The sequence below is a fragment of the Oxyura jamaicensis genome, chromosome 4 (genome assembly GCF_011077185.1).
Source record: "Oxyura jamaicensis isolate SHBP4307 breed ruddy duck chromosome 4, BPBGC_Ojam_1.0, whole genome shotgun sequence".
Taxonomy (NCBI): Eukaryota; Metazoa; Chordata; class Aves; order Anseriformes; family Anatidae; genus Oxyura; species Oxyura jamaicensis.
This window is the reverse complement of record NC_048896.1, coordinates 69,289,010-69,304,609: the sequence shown is the minus strand read 5'-3', so window position 1 is coordinate 69,304,609 and position 15,600 is coordinate 69,289,010. Positions and strand designations below refer to the sequence as shown.

The window sequence follows — 15,600 nt, the reverse complement described above, 5'->3', positions numbered from 1 at the left end:
TGTGGTTGTGGCCACTCCTTGGGTCAAAAACCCCTTTTGTTTTCTTTGTTTCCCTTCAAGGTAAAATTTTTTGTTTAAAACCCCCCCCCCCCCCCCCCCCCCCCAAAAAAAAAAGCAAAACAATACCTCCTACTGGAACAGTAACACTTGAGGTTGTGCCAAAACAGTTTTGGAACAGCAAAGACCCTGTAGCACAGAGATAGTCCAACTTCTGCCTTTTCAAGAAGTGTCCCATCTCAGTCTGCAGGTCTCCAAGAACCATTATCATCCCTTATTCAGCTATGCACCCCGATCCCATATTGGGTATGGTATTAGTAATGATCCTTACGTGGTGCACATTGTTTTCCTTGGGAGGAGACAAATTCTTGCAGATCAAGCTTCTATTCTGAGATTGAAGGAAGGAAAACTTCCTGTACTTTTCTGTACTTGAGTGCTGTAGTAGCTGCTCTATTTCTGTAGCAGATTCACTCCCACTTGAAGCAGTGATGTTCAGTTTAAACTGGCAAGTTGAAGAAAACAATCTGCTCTTCTCTTCTCCCCTCCCTCCCCATGCAATGAAGATCAAAGACACGTAACCGAAAGCAGAACACTGGGGCTTGAAATCAAACCTGCAGTCCAGCTTGTAAATTAAATTAACTGAATTAAATTCACAAGAGTTGCCAAATACCTACTTTATGCTTGTCAGCCAATTAACAGGTCATTGTCATAATTTTGCGTAGAAGACTGCAGGAGCAGGGAGGACAAACCCTATTTCTTTCTCTATATATGATGTATATTATTCTTCTAAAATGAGAACTCATCTTTTTGTTTTAGAACTGTAACTTCACAGCCACTTGTTTTTTTGCCTATAGGTACAGCAACTAGATAGACAACCTAGAACATAACCTAGAAAGATGTATGCATAAGGGAAAAATAGTTTGTGATACTGTGAAGTCATCTCATTTTCTGGCAGTTTGGACTAACTGCTTGCAAAAACCTGACATATGCAATGTTAATTCCTTTAAAAATCAAAATTAAAAAAAAGCTATTGTTCTTCATAAACTGTGAAACATTTTAAAGTTAGTTCCCAAAGTTAGTTCCCAAATTTCTTAGAATTAATGATTCCCTTAGTCCAGTTCAATTAATGGAACTTAGCAGCAAAAATGCTAAAGACCAGAATAAGCAGGGAGAAATCAATGTGCAAGTTTTGCAGTAAGCGATTTCTGTTAGAGTAAATTTATTGCAGCTATATTTTTACATAAAAATAGTTTAAATCTAAGCCATTTAATTTCTCAACTATTATTATTATTTTTTTTTTTTAAGTGTGAACATATAAACAGTTGTCCCCAGACTTTTCTGAAAGAACATCTAACTTTCAGGTTTCTGATAGACTAAAGTAAGAAACATCTGTCAACTTTCAATATTTTTTTTTTTCCATTGACTTTCATTTCTTTTCACTGACTTCAGCTGTACTTTCTCTGTATGGTAGGCTGGGCTTTGAGTAACTTGTGGCTTTTTCTTTCGAAGGTTGGGGATTTCTAGGGGTTGTGTTTTGGTATTGTTTTTTGTTTTAAGAGCTTGGCTTTAATTTAGCATTAGAAGAACACACCCACAAGTAGAAGTAAAATACTTGACAAAGTAAATAAGAAGCTGAACATAAAGCACAACATTTATGTTCACTGACCGAATGCAACATTATCCTGTTGAATAAAAAAGCCTCAAAATTTTTGACATCTGTGTATTAGGTAATAGCTGTTCTTATCTTGAAATTGCATGCAAGAATACAATGCGTTCCTGAACACATTAGGAGTTTCTGAGAAGTTGAAAGTATCTGTTTATTCCACTGCTTTTATAATCCTTAGTCAGAATGATGATCTGGGTTTCCTGTCACTAACCACTTGCTTCTTCTGACTTCTGACATATCACACAAGATCTTCCAAACCTATGAATTCCTTCCACCAGCAGATATTCTTCACATAAAAACTTGCATTTCCAAAGCAAATCCCAGAGCAGTACCTACAATGAATCATACCCATTCAGACGCAAGTAGGAACACCATTTTAATCAGCAACAGAAGACATCAAACCATTACATGACAATGGAAGTGGCCAGATCTTTTCCCATATAAAACAAACAAAATGAATGATGACAAGCAAAATGTTGATATTTCTATGCAAAGATCACTGAAAAACAGCATTTAAAAACAAACTCTTACTCAGAACAGTAGCAAAACCACTATGAAATTGGATTGCTACAAAAACACCTGAAAACCTTTACCCAAAGCTTTTTACATGCTTAATAAAAATATACATGGAAGAGAGCTACCAATCTTTCATATTGGTTTGTCTACAGAGAAGCCAGAACGCAGACAATAAGAGTGTCAGAAAACGAGCAAATACATTTTTAGCCTTATATAAGGGTAAAAAAAATGATGCAACACATTTCTCACACACATACTGCTATATTCATAGCAGTCATTTCTGCTTCTGTTAGGATTTTCTCTAGCAGTGTATTAAAGCACATGCTTAAAGAAGGGCCAACCTTTAAAATTATGCCCAAAGGATAGCAGTCTAACATCTAAGAAAAGAATGTGGTTTACTGTTCAAACTCATCTTCATTGTAATTCCAGAAGTCAATTCCAGAAGTGCATACAGCACCACTTGCTTTCCTTACCAAGTCTGACCTAATCTTAGTTTACTGCTTAATATTTCATACAAGGAAGTTACGTTTAAAACATTACTGATCCATGGAAATTATCATTATCCTTCTTTTCTGTTGTGATTCTACACCATAGCTTGCATTAATTAAATGAGCAGACTGAGTTCACATTAGACAAGGCAATCTGTTCCTAATACCAATGGAAATCCTCTGGACATCTAGATTAAATACTTAGTTCTGTACTGGTACACATAGTGTTCACCTACTCCAGCTTATTTTGGTTCTTCCCTCACAAAATGGGAAACACGACCATAGGAAGTTTATCTACACTTGAAAACATCTATTCATACAAACTGACTGGTTTTGCTATATGTCTTCTGTGCTCTGTTATACAGACCAGGATAGTAACATTCAAATGTGGTAAAAAACAAACGAACAAGATAACTGCATGAAATAAGTATTTATATCATTCCATTTACTTCTTTACAGTCATATTTGAGTTATTTTAAAATTAAGCTTGCTTAATGGATCCTATATGAACAAGTAATGCCAGAGACAGAAGTCGTTTAAGATTTCTTCCACAGTTTGTTCCACGTTTTGATAGTGAGCTTGTTCCATAGACCTGTCCCCACCGCTGTCTCACATAACAACAAGCTGTGGCTGCTATGTTCACTGCAAACATTTTGCCTGTAGACCGTTGGTTTTCTTTGAGAAGGCAGATATATTGTACTTAGAAACCAGAAACACACATATATACTTAGAAACAGAAACACAGAAGAGAGAAAACCTCCTTGAAATAGGTTTGCCTTGCAAAGTCTATAAATTGTCTTGATACATAGGTCTACAACATCAGGTATAAGTAAGATGCTGTTCCTTCTGCCTTCATTCTTACTCTTGGCCATTCCTGCACCCACCATCCATTACTTGTTAACACACACTTTTGAAAAATAGTGCCACGCTGAGGGCTTGCATACCGATCAAACGGGTAAAAGTGCAACACTTCAGCCAGTAATTTGCAAATGAGAGCTGAATAGAAGTGCAATAGAGAAGGATGTGTCTAATTTTGATGATACAAAATTCTCTGGTTTAAAGAACAACCATGTTTGCTGCAGTTGAATACTTCAGACAATCTCAACAGGGACCATCTTAAAAAAGGTCTTGTTCAAAGAACATAAGGAAACTGCTACTGGTAATTAAAGGTTGTCCCCACACATTGCTCAGAAACACAAACAGTTGTGCGCTAGTAGTCTAATCAACAGACCCCTCACCACGATACATACAATATGTGCATGCATGTGCATATACATGTTTCACCTTCCAAGAACAGACAAGCCTCTATCGTACAGAATAAAAAAGCCACTTTTAATACTGTGTGTAATTAATTAGTGGTAAATCAGAAAGCTCAATAGCTGCACTTCTGTAGTTTTCCCTCCCATATAAAGCATCAAGTGCGCCCTCAGCAAGTTTGCAGACGACAGCAAGTTAGGTGCGTGTGTCGATCTGCTCGAGGGTAGGAAGGCTCTGCAGGAGGATCTGGAGAGGCTGGACCGATGGGCCGAGGTCAACTGCATGAAGTTCAACATGGCCAAGTGCCAGGTCCTGCACCTGGGGCACAACAACCCCAAACAGCACTACAGGCTGGGAGATGTGTGGTTAGAAAGCTGCCTGGCAGAGAAGGACCTGGGAGTATTGGTTGACAGTCGGCTGAATATGAGCCAGCAGTGTGCTCAGGCGGCCAAGAAGGCCAGCAGCATCCTGGCTTGCATAAGAAACAGCATGGCCAGCAGGTCCTGGGAAGTGATTGTCCCCCTGTACTCGGCTCTGGTGAGGCCGCACCTCGAGTACTGCATTCAGTTTTGGGCCCCTCATTACAAGAAGGACATGGAGGTGCTCGAGAGAGTCCAGAGAAGGGCTACGAAGCTGGTGAAGGGTCTGGAGAACAAGTCTTACGAGGAGCGGCTGAAGGAGCTGGGACTGTTTAGCCTGGAGAAGAGGAGGCTCAGGGGTGACCTTATTGCACTCTACAGGTACCTGAAAGGAGGCTGTAGCAAGGTGGGGGTTGGTCTGTTCTCCCACGTGCCTGGTGACAGGATGAGGGGGAATGGGCTAAAGTTGCGCCAGGGGAGGTTTAGGTTGGGTCTTAGGAAGAACTTCTTTACTGAAAGGGTTGTTAGACATTGGAACGGGCTGCCCAGGGAAGTGGTTGAGTCACCATCCCTGGAGGTCTTTAAAAGACGTTTAGATGTAGAGCTTAGGGATATGGTTTAGTGGAGGACTTGTTAGCATTAGGTCAGAGGTTGGACTCTGTGATCTTGGAGGTCTCTTCCAACCTAGACTATTCTGTGATTCTGTAAAACTGCTTCTTGTGTAAATTCAAATCTTTGAAAAATATTTTATATGCATTTACATAAAATATATAAACTAAGTTGATCAGAAGCCCTCTGATCCACAAAGTGTTGACCTGGAGCATCTCTCCTGTGAAGAAGTGTTGAGAGCTTGGGCTGTTCAGCCTGAAGAAGAGAAGGCTCCAGGGGGACCTTACTGCAGCCTTTCAGTACTTAAAGGAGGCTTATAAAAGAGATTAAGAACAACTTTTCGCTTGGGCAGACAATGACAGGACAAGGGAGGAGATGGTTTAAACTAAAAGAGAATTGACATAGATTAGAGGTTAGGAGGAAATTCTTCACTCAGGGGGTGGTGAGGCACTGGCACAGGTTGCCCAGAAAAGCTGTGGATGCCCCATCCCTGGCAGGGCTCAAGGCCAGGCTGGATGGGACCTTGGCCAACCAGATATAGTGGGAAGGTGTCCCTGCCCATGGCAGCGGGGTTGGAACTGGGTGGTCTTTAAGGTCCCTTCCAACCCAAGAAGTTCTCCAATTCTACAAACTATTCTACAAACTAGGAATATATATACAGTCTGATCTATGTAATATTCATACCATACACTTACTGTAATTTACTACAGAGGTTAAAAGCTTATTTTTGATACAAATCAGCTTGAAAAATGAAATCACTTCCTATACAAGAAGCCTATATATAGGATAGAGCAGAATCTGCAGATAGTGGTACTACAAATTATTTTTGTAACTCTTCATGATATGCTGCATATGATCTGTTCTTCTAAAATAAATCATGTGATACTTTTAAGACCATATTAACCTCTCCAAAGTAAGCTACTGATAACATGTTCAGATCACAAATAATTTACAATCCAACTTTCAGAACTCTACATACAACCAAAAATTAGATCTGAAGAGAGACAAGGTATGTTGTGATATCACCCCACTAAATTTTAGCAGCCACTGGAGAAGGCACTAAGTACATTATGGCAACCCAGAAGAATTCATAAGAGAACAAGCTTGTTTCTTCTCTTTGAGGAAAGGAACCTGTGAGTACTTTTACTGTAAGTAGGAGGAGATTGCATGTCAGCACAAGCACCCACATAATAGTCTCTCCAGAGACACACAGATCCACCAGTATCATTTAGAACAGGACACTAATTGCAGGGGGAAGTTGAAAATCTCATGAAAAAATTACAATTAACAGAAGGCTGGAAACTACATTGATATTCAAGACACAACTGTTTGAAGGCTTTATAAAATTTGAAATAATTGACATTCAGTCATTACAATCACATACCACATTATCTATACTGCTACTCACTTGTGCTAAACAATCAGAGTAAGTACCAGCAGGAAAGGACATCTAATTACAGAATATGAATTTAAAGAAAAAGATTTCAAGATGCTCCTCAATTCATCATTTTATACACTCAGCCCCAACTCACACTCTGACTCATACCTATAGGTTTCACAGATTTTCACCAGCAGCATGGAAGGGTCTACAGTTTTTCCAGACTATCGATTTTATGTTTCATTACTGTTTCCCATATATGTCCTTAACTTCAGTTTTAGCTCATACATTGCTGCCCTATTGAGCATTGACATCAATAACCAGTGACGCTTCAATCCAGCAGTTTTCCATTTGTTTGAAAACTGACTTTATATCTGTTTTTTTATATTTATGTTTTTAGAATATTTTAATCTTTTATTTTCTAGACCTCTGATAATTCTCACCGATCTCCTCTGAACTATTCAATGTAAGTTCTTTGCATAAGACACTTTAGATTTGTATACCAGTAATTCTTAAAGAACTCTCACTCAAGCAATGTAATTTCTGTGAAGAACAGAACTTAAAGTTCGTATTACCTCCCAATACTTTTATAACTAAGCCAACATTACTTGCATAGCAGTACAAGTACTTTCAATCAGAAACCTGCCATTCTAAGTAATTAAATGCATGAAGACTGTTCCCAGTGAAGGAGCTTACTTTTATTATTTGGTTTATGAAGATTTGTATTGAGTTAAATACTTGTTTCTTAGATACCTAATATAAGACTATTTCAGTATTACATTTGTCAGCCAAAACTGTCATCTTTGACTCTCTCCATTTGTGAGCCATTAATTCTTTTCAGGTTTGTCCCCAGTTTCATATTTACAGAGCTAGATTTGTTATGCTGATAAATGTAGTTACAGATTACAGGATACCATCTGTTAAATGCTTTATAAATGGTATTACATGGTATACATATACATTATACATTATATGGTATACATATTAAGGTGTGTGTATAGATATAAGGAGGTATTATATAAGGTATAATGCTCTCAGTCAAGTCTCACCTGTAGGAATCAATCTTGTGCTGGTAAAGCAATGTTTCTCTATGTGCAGAGAACTGTCAGCACTGCTGACAATATATTTTCAGCAAATGCTAGAGCTGTATTCAGGATGCTAGATACACCAAAAGCCACCTGCAAGTTTGCCATTCATATCTTCTGGGGGCAATATAGCCTCATGTATTCTATGCTGACTAATCATGATAGGAAAAAAAATATATAGAAAATAAAAAGGCATTTTACTCAGGGAAACTAAAAACCTTAAACATAGAAAGGTGTTTATCCACTGAAAGTACTGTTACCATACAAGCAAAATTAAAGCCCAAGGTCGTTCAAGAATCTCTAAATTGTTAACAGCACACAGCCTCCAACTGCCCCACTTCCTTCCACAAGTAGCGAGCAGCATCTTAGTATGACAGTGAAAAAGCAAAATCTACCTGAAAGCATTCCCTCCCATTGCAACTCTTACAAACAGTATACAAGAGTGTGACTATCATATTTCCACACTTCAAAAAGGTAATTAGGTTATTATTCAGAGAAGTAAAAGTAATTCAAGTTGGTATTTACATTGTTTTTTCCATTAAATGGTTACATAGACATTCTCCTCCAATTTTTTTCCCTAGCTTGTGTTTTATCTGTCTTCAATGAATTGACTAATGGTTGCATTACTTGGCCCATGAAAAAAAATATTGTACTAAGATAAAAACAGGACAGCCACCAACAGCAAACAGATATTTTACTCAGAATATTTATTAGCTATTAAAATAAGCAAGCCAACCTCTCCATCCCAGACAAGAAACACAAGTCACACTTTGGAAGTTTGCATACTAGAGAAATACAAACATCTTCCCCTCCCCCCCCCAAATCAAACTCCTGTGTAAGATACTGTCTGTGAATCACCTGTTTTAGGTGCAACAGAAGCAGGCCACTTAATGTTCTTTAGTTCAACAGTAATCTCTGAAACAGATTGTTGGTAAAAGAAGGAATTGCAATCAAATGGGAAAAAAAGATAGATCAATTCTAAACAAATTAATTCAAATTAAAAAAGTTACTTCTAGGAAGATTCAGAAAAAGGAATTGCATGTGAAACACCAGATCAGAAAATAAGGTGTAATTCAATGAAACAAAGTCCTCAGAAGCCTAGTTTTTGTTTTGACAGGTGTTTTTTTTTTGTATTATTAGTGAAGAGCCAAGAAAAAAGTACATTTATTTTGTATCATGTTTACTCTAGCTAAGAGCAGTGTTTTTTAAAACCCCATATAGTCCTTGTAAATAGAGTTTCCTAGCATAATCTTTCTAATACGTAGACAATACCAGACACATGTAGAACTGAACTATCAAGGTGCATTGGTTAATATTAAAACATGAAATAAATAGAAAAAATGTTCTTAAGTTACCTTTGATCAGCAATAAGTAGCTAAATTAAATCACTGATCATTATTTCTAACACAAAGACATGCTATCTGTGTGACTGAGTAACCTTTTGAAGCTAGATGTATGTAGTTAAAACTAATGTACTATTTTCTTAAAATATCTCAAAAGTATTAGAAATGTTTGCTCACAAGTATGTAGAAACAGTAACTTTTAAACTTTTCCCTTTTTATCTCTTCCATCTGAAAGACAGAAATAATATCTTAGTTAGAACTTTCCAGTGCAAATTCATTGAATTTTAGAATAGCAGCAGTTTTCCCCTTTAAATTCAATGTAAAACACTTTCTCCAGTGTAAAGCAACATCACTCCAAGTTCTTACATAAAATACAGATGTCATTGCCCTTCTTTTCACTTGACAACCTGAGTGCATTTCCACTTTGTAATCTGAAGCTAAGCAGAAAGAACAAATGCTGCCACCAGAACTATGTAATTTGGTTTAAATAGTAAACAGCCTAGTCTATCAGTTCTTACAGTAAATGGAGTTGTAATAGGTACTCTGGGCTGAAGTCTCCAACATTTTATGGCTTACAGAAAGATTGTCACCTGTCTTAAAGGAAGAAATGCACTCCTTACCTGTTACAGGCATAGTGATTACCATTGTCTTGACTTTAATATAAAGTAAAATAATTAAGGTACTTATCAGTTAGTACACACAAGCATGTAATTGTAATACGTGCGAGTAACGCTAGCTATTAATTTAGAGCAAATATTTTATACAAATTGTATAATAGTAACAATTTTTCAGATCTGTAATGTCTGCAATAAATATGTTCTGTAATAAAATGTTTGTAGATTTTTCCATTGAAAAAGTTGTTTGTCAGATTGTTTTTTTAAAAAAGTATTCCATTGTCTCCTGTCTTAAGAAAAAGAACAATAAAGTCAGACTACCAGATGCAGCATCAAAAGCTCCCAGTGGAGCTCTATATAGGTCTGTAAAAAAAAACAATACCACAGTTTAGTATGTAAGTATCTGTACATATAAGTAGTTGTTGGCTACAATACTTATGTACACACCTACTAACTAATTCTATTTGTAAAGCGTCATTCACATTTAATATAAGACATGTATTTTTGAACATTATTCTGATTTGGTAGAACTAAAGTGACTTGAGGGACTATTCATTTCTAAAGGGAAAAAAGCAAGAAATTGACACTTATTCAATTTCACTTCTAGAAACTATAAAAACGTAAATATAAAGATGTGGTTAGATTTGTTTGATGAAGTTTTGGGTTTCAGAGTTTGAGCACACATGAGCAAATACGAACTTCCAGTATAAAATACTGGCTGAAACTTCATTTATTCAGGCTATTTGGAAAGTCAGAATATCCTTGAAATGAAACATACCCAACTACAAGTTGGTTACTAAGTTAAGGTCCAAAAACATTTCTACTAAGCAAAGAGAAAAATGTTTCAAAACAGCAATTTTTGTTTACTAGCAGATAAGAAAACATACTTGCTAAATCCACTGCTAGAATAAATAATTCTCAGCACATCAAAGTCACTTAAAGAAGTGCGTGGGAAGATGAAGGAAGCTAAAAACAAAAACTGCTGAGCCACCCAAGAGAAAGAAATTCCATTTTTATCATATATGGAACATTTATGCATTTATGGGTACCCAGGCAGGTTTGCTTGAGACAAAAAAATGAATAAAAACAGTCCTACAATTGCAGTGAACTTTACAAAACTGCAAAAAAGCAAGCAAGATTGTAAAACAACACACACTATGGCACACCAATTGTGCAGCTTCAGAAGCTGGGTGGACAGACCTTCCTTAAATGACAGCAACGAAAGCAAGTATATTGCTTCTTCACACAGGCTCAACTGCTCAGACTTTTTGACAGTGTCCTGGTGGCAACACAGAAGCTCAAAGAACACCTTAAATATTAGTTCTTTACATAGACCGCAAATTAAGACATGTATAGAAGAGCTGTACACATCATGAAAGAAAACTCCGAAAAATAGAGATTTAAACAAGATAGTATACAGTTAACTAACGTACATCAGGTTCAACAGGATTATTCTCATTTCTAATACCAGAAGAACTGTATGACAGACTAGCAGGTATTGTTAAGGGATTTAGGGGGAAGTTAATAAATATTTATATTTGAAAGAGAATTACTCTATTACACCAATCTGAAGGAGAGATTAAGACTGTTACTCTAAGAAGCAATATGGGAAATTGCTTTTGAAGAGCAGAAAGAGACAAACATTTAAATTTAAGAACATAGCTAAGCATGATCACCTAGAAAGGCTAGGCTAGTTTCCTCTAGTTAAAGAAAAATTGATGTTCCATTCACTTGGAGGGACTGAAGAGTGTCTGCTTCCTTTCTACACCTCTGGTTTTCTAAATAAAATACTTCAATTACCATAATGAAAGACACAAGGATTCTTTTTCAAAGAAGTTTCAGGCTAGAATTACTTCTCCCTTAAGCAAGATACTGCTAAACAAACTTTGATTTAAAAAAAAAATGGAAAGCAGCAATGTTCAAAAACATCTATCATTTTCAAATTAATCTGCTGTAACAAAACAGGAAGAAAAAAAATTTAAAGACTGGTCAACAGACTTTTAAAGACTGGTCATACATTAACATGCACAGGTAAGCTATATATTAACATTCTTTCCAGACAGCTGACTACATACAAATGGAAACACAAAGGTGTCAAGATTGTCATTTTGTCCGAACTAGCAGCATCTTCGATCAATTTGTGCAGAATAGACAGATGTTTAAAATTAAGCATATTCTCTCACAAAGCTATTCCTTCAGATCTGCTGTGCATTTTAGCCCGAATCCTTAAGGTGTGTCTCAAGTTAAAGGATCAGGGAGAGGTTTTGGAAAGGTTTGTTTTTTTCTTCAAGTACTTACTAAGGAAGAGTTAAGGAGAGCAGAGGCAAGACTTCCTGAAGACTTCCTGAAGGGGTGCCCATTGCCTCTGGGCAAAGAAAGGCAGGATGTTTTAAACCCTGCTGCGCAGAAGCACAACCAAGAACTAACATTTCCACAGGAAAGCTCTGTAACTGCAGATGAGAGATGAGAACAGCTGCATGGCTTATGCTTTACCCAAAACTCTGAAAAAAACACCTATCATCGTCTCCCTGACTTTGAAGCAAAGTACTTGTATAAAGACATATACCGTATTTTCATTACCTACTAGTCAAGGGACATGCATTCTCCAGTTCACTAAATACTTCTGTCCTTCTTTCCTTTCTATAGATGTGCATTGCCATAGATTTGAAGTGTAACATGGTTCTTATTACTGCACAAGTTGCTTCTGCATCATGCTGTTTCTCTTTAGTTAAAGATCTGGCCAAGACGATTCTTTTCAAGGAAACAGTTGCTGGTTGCTCATGGAGAAGAGCAGCATCTCTATAACCAGTAAGATAGTTGTCTGACCAAAACATACTAAAACTAAGATCAAGATGCCTGTGCATACACATAGCTGAAAATTATTTCAGAGATGTAAGAGTGCAGAGTTAACCAAGATCAATGTCAGCTGGCACACAAGAGTTTCTTCTTCCACTACTTTTTAGCAACACAGTCTTCTAAAAGAAATCTGCAATAATTCAAGCCCTTTTGCAGGCCAAATGTATTTAATTTCATGTGTTAAGCAACACCATTGATAGTGTCCTATATTATGTTCAATATACAAGTAGATTACAGAAGATTTCCGTATAACCATATATTTGTTCCTAATTTAATTAAAATTATAATTCATAATAAATACAAAACTGTTCTCCATGATGGAAACTGGTTCAAAAATAAAAACCTTTACAGAAGGTTGAAAAATAAATTTTATGTATTTTGGGTGTTGTCAAAAAACACATTACTCTGACTTCTTGAGCTTTGGAGAATCTTAAGAGAAATCCCACAGCACAATTTCAAACATTAGCCTCTCCCCACTCCTCTGCACAGCTTTCCCATTCTACAGGCTAAGTAGCTCTTCTGTGTCCTTATTAGCATTCTCATCTTTTCTTGCAGATGTGTCTCATATGTTCCACATTACTTGAACAACACACGGTGTCAAGTGTTAGGCATTCTGTGACTCATTTGCCATTGTAAGCAAGCATGTGCTACAAAACTGTTCAGCAGAAATGCACCTGTAACAGGGCAGAGCAAGAACTAGTGTTCAAATGACACTGGAGCATATTTTCTATGTAGAGGTGTCTATATGTTTACTTAATATACACATCAAAATCTTTAAAAGTAAAGTAAAATTAAGAGTTGCCCAAAACATGATAAACACCTTTCAGAGAATTAGAGTGAAAATAATACTGATGTCCTCAAGACTTCCACATCACTTTTTGTTTCATTTTTAAAAAGTGCTCTGGATTTCCTGGTCTAAAGCTTAAAAAACATACTTTTCTCCCCTGAGCAACAGAAAGGTAAGGATGTTCAAAGATGACTTACTGTAGCAACATACTTGCTATCTCTCTAGAAGAAAGAACACATATCAGAAAAGTCATTACAGTATAAAATTCTAACAAAAGAAAGTCAAGCACATCAGTACATTGCACATCCAGGTATGAAAGGCAGTGACAGAGAGCAATATGATACACTGGAGATGTTCCAATGCAGAACTTAAAATATACACAAATTCTATTTTAATGTTTACTTCCCCTGTGAATAATACATTGGACAATACAATAAAGGAAAGTGAGAGCCACATTATAAATATTGTAGAATATTTAGTGTACTAAATACGTAAGATCACAGAGCAAATACTGCAGAAATAACTGCATTTCAGTATTTTCCTTCTGTCATGCCAGTATGCCTTCTGTTCTCAAAAGACCAGAAGTAAGTTTAGTCTATCAGTTTTATCCATCGAATATAGAAAATAATGTGAGGTACTGCTTCCCTAAGGACGATTCAGGTGTTAAGATCAGTCAGATCTACCTGCATCCGCTTCAGTGCGGAAGTGCTTTATCCACAGTAATTGCTCTGTGCTTGACATCAGTACAGATCAACATATAAAATACTTATATAAAGAACAGTAAAGAAAAGAGCATCTGTACAAGGAATTGTGATTGCCTTTGCTAATTTGCTGCACTACCTGGCTTTATCCACAAGAGGACAGAGCTCAGACAACTGCCACACATCCTAAGGGAAGATTCTATTAGTATCAACTAAGTCAGATTTCCACTGATCACACAAATATATGAAAGACAGCTTGAGAGAATTACTGAACATACAGAAATACCTGAGGGAATTACTAGATGTACAATTAGAGGATTACTAGACATAAAGGAATTACATCTGGCTTAGGAAATCCCTGAACTGCAGAATGGAAGTTGGAAGGCTGTTTGCCCTGTTCTTATCTTCCTCCCTAGACATTTGCTTTTGCCCATGATCACATGCAATACCACACCACATCAGAGCAAGTATTCTTATGTAACACAGCACAAACACGCTTCCATCCAGTTAACTAACATCTGAAGTAGTAGTTCAAAGTTGGATATGTGTACAATATAGACAAAGACCTAAGGAAAGAAAAACCATGGACATGAAAACACGTTTCATGGCAGAATTCTGTAAAAGGTCTTACCACTTAAAAGCCATTGCTAACCAACGATGTGAACTGCTAGCATATCACACTTAGGATGGATCCATCAAGACATTTTCCCCTCGATTCCAACGAGTGCGTAGAGATGCGAGAGTAGACTAAGATGTAAACAGCTACGAGTCAGCTGGTGTGCAGCCAAATACCAGAAAAAGATCTCCAAACACAGCACAGAGAAATGAAGTATAAAACACTGAAAAGGAAAAAAAAAAAAAAAAAAACAAATATTAGACACTTAATGGAGATGTCAACAATTTCCAAAAACACCAATTTTTTGATTAAAAGTCAAACAAAAATCTAGATATTTCTTCAAAATTGCTATTCAGCTCAAAGGTTAGTGATTTAAAATTATTTTCACCCCTTTTTCATGGGGGGGAATTGACAGAAAATTCAACTTGTCACACACTGTTTATGTATACTTACATAAATAAATTGTACTTTTTAGCTACAAGCTTTAGCTACATTAATAAAGTATGGCCCTAATTTAAATTATATACAAACACACACCGTCTCCCAGATGGAAATCAATGTTTTCATAGAGAACCTTTTGTTTCTTTCCCGATTCTTTTTTCTTCTTGGTTAGTACAGGGATGTGGTCAGAAAAAGAAACAAACAATGCTTCAACTGTGTCTCCCCAACAAAGCCTTGAGAACTTCTGGAGATTGCTTTACAACAGAAGTTTGTATGCAACGTGCACACTTGTCGCAGCTTGCCTCAACTGCCGAGTTTGCATTTGCTGTAGTTTGGTGGTATCCGAGAACAAAAGCATTTTACCATGGAGGCAGATCAAGCACTTTAACTGCTTTTAACAACTCAAGTCTCAACGTGCAGCAGAAATCCACAACTCCTGATCAACTAGTTCTTATGAAAAAAAAATAAGATTTAAAGTTATAGCCTGAAAGTTTGCAGGTACATTCAAAGACCTGTACATCCAACACGACTTTATCTGTGCTCTGATGCAACAAGAACGTACTAGTTTCCTTTAGGGATGTGTTAGCCATTCAATCATCACAATTTTTTATAATACAGTTTGTTCTACTTCTTAATTAGTGCTTCCAGAAAGACAAGAGACCCACTTAAATGCAATCTAAAGGTAAAAAACCACATATCGAAGAGTTTAAGTTGTAAAAGTAAGTTTAAAAGTGAGACTTAAGGACAAGCTGGAAAACTAGGTAAGCTTTTGCAAACTAGAAGTAAACTAACTGATGCACACTTGAAACTGGGAACATTCTATGCAATCCTTTGCAAGATCCAGTCAAGTTTTTAGCCAGTGCTTACAGACCGATACAAAGTGCTTA

The 15,600-nt window shown here is 36.7% G+C and overlaps 1 protein-coding gene across 3 annotated transcripts in view; it reads right to left on the bottom strand.

Moving 5' to 3' along the window:
• The window catches only part of FRYL (FRY like transcription coactivator), a 174,695-nt gene that overhangs the window by 143,681 nt on the left and 15,414 nt on the right, over nucleotides 1-15,600 (bottom strand). For all 3 annotated transcript variants that reach the window (XM_035324906.1, XM_035324904.1, XM_035324905.1), the window contains exon 2: nucleotides 14,288-14,495. The gene's annotated coding sequence lies outside the window, so the exon portion shown is untranslated. The remainder of the gene's footprint in view (nucleotides 1-14,287; nucleotides 14,496-15,600) is intronic.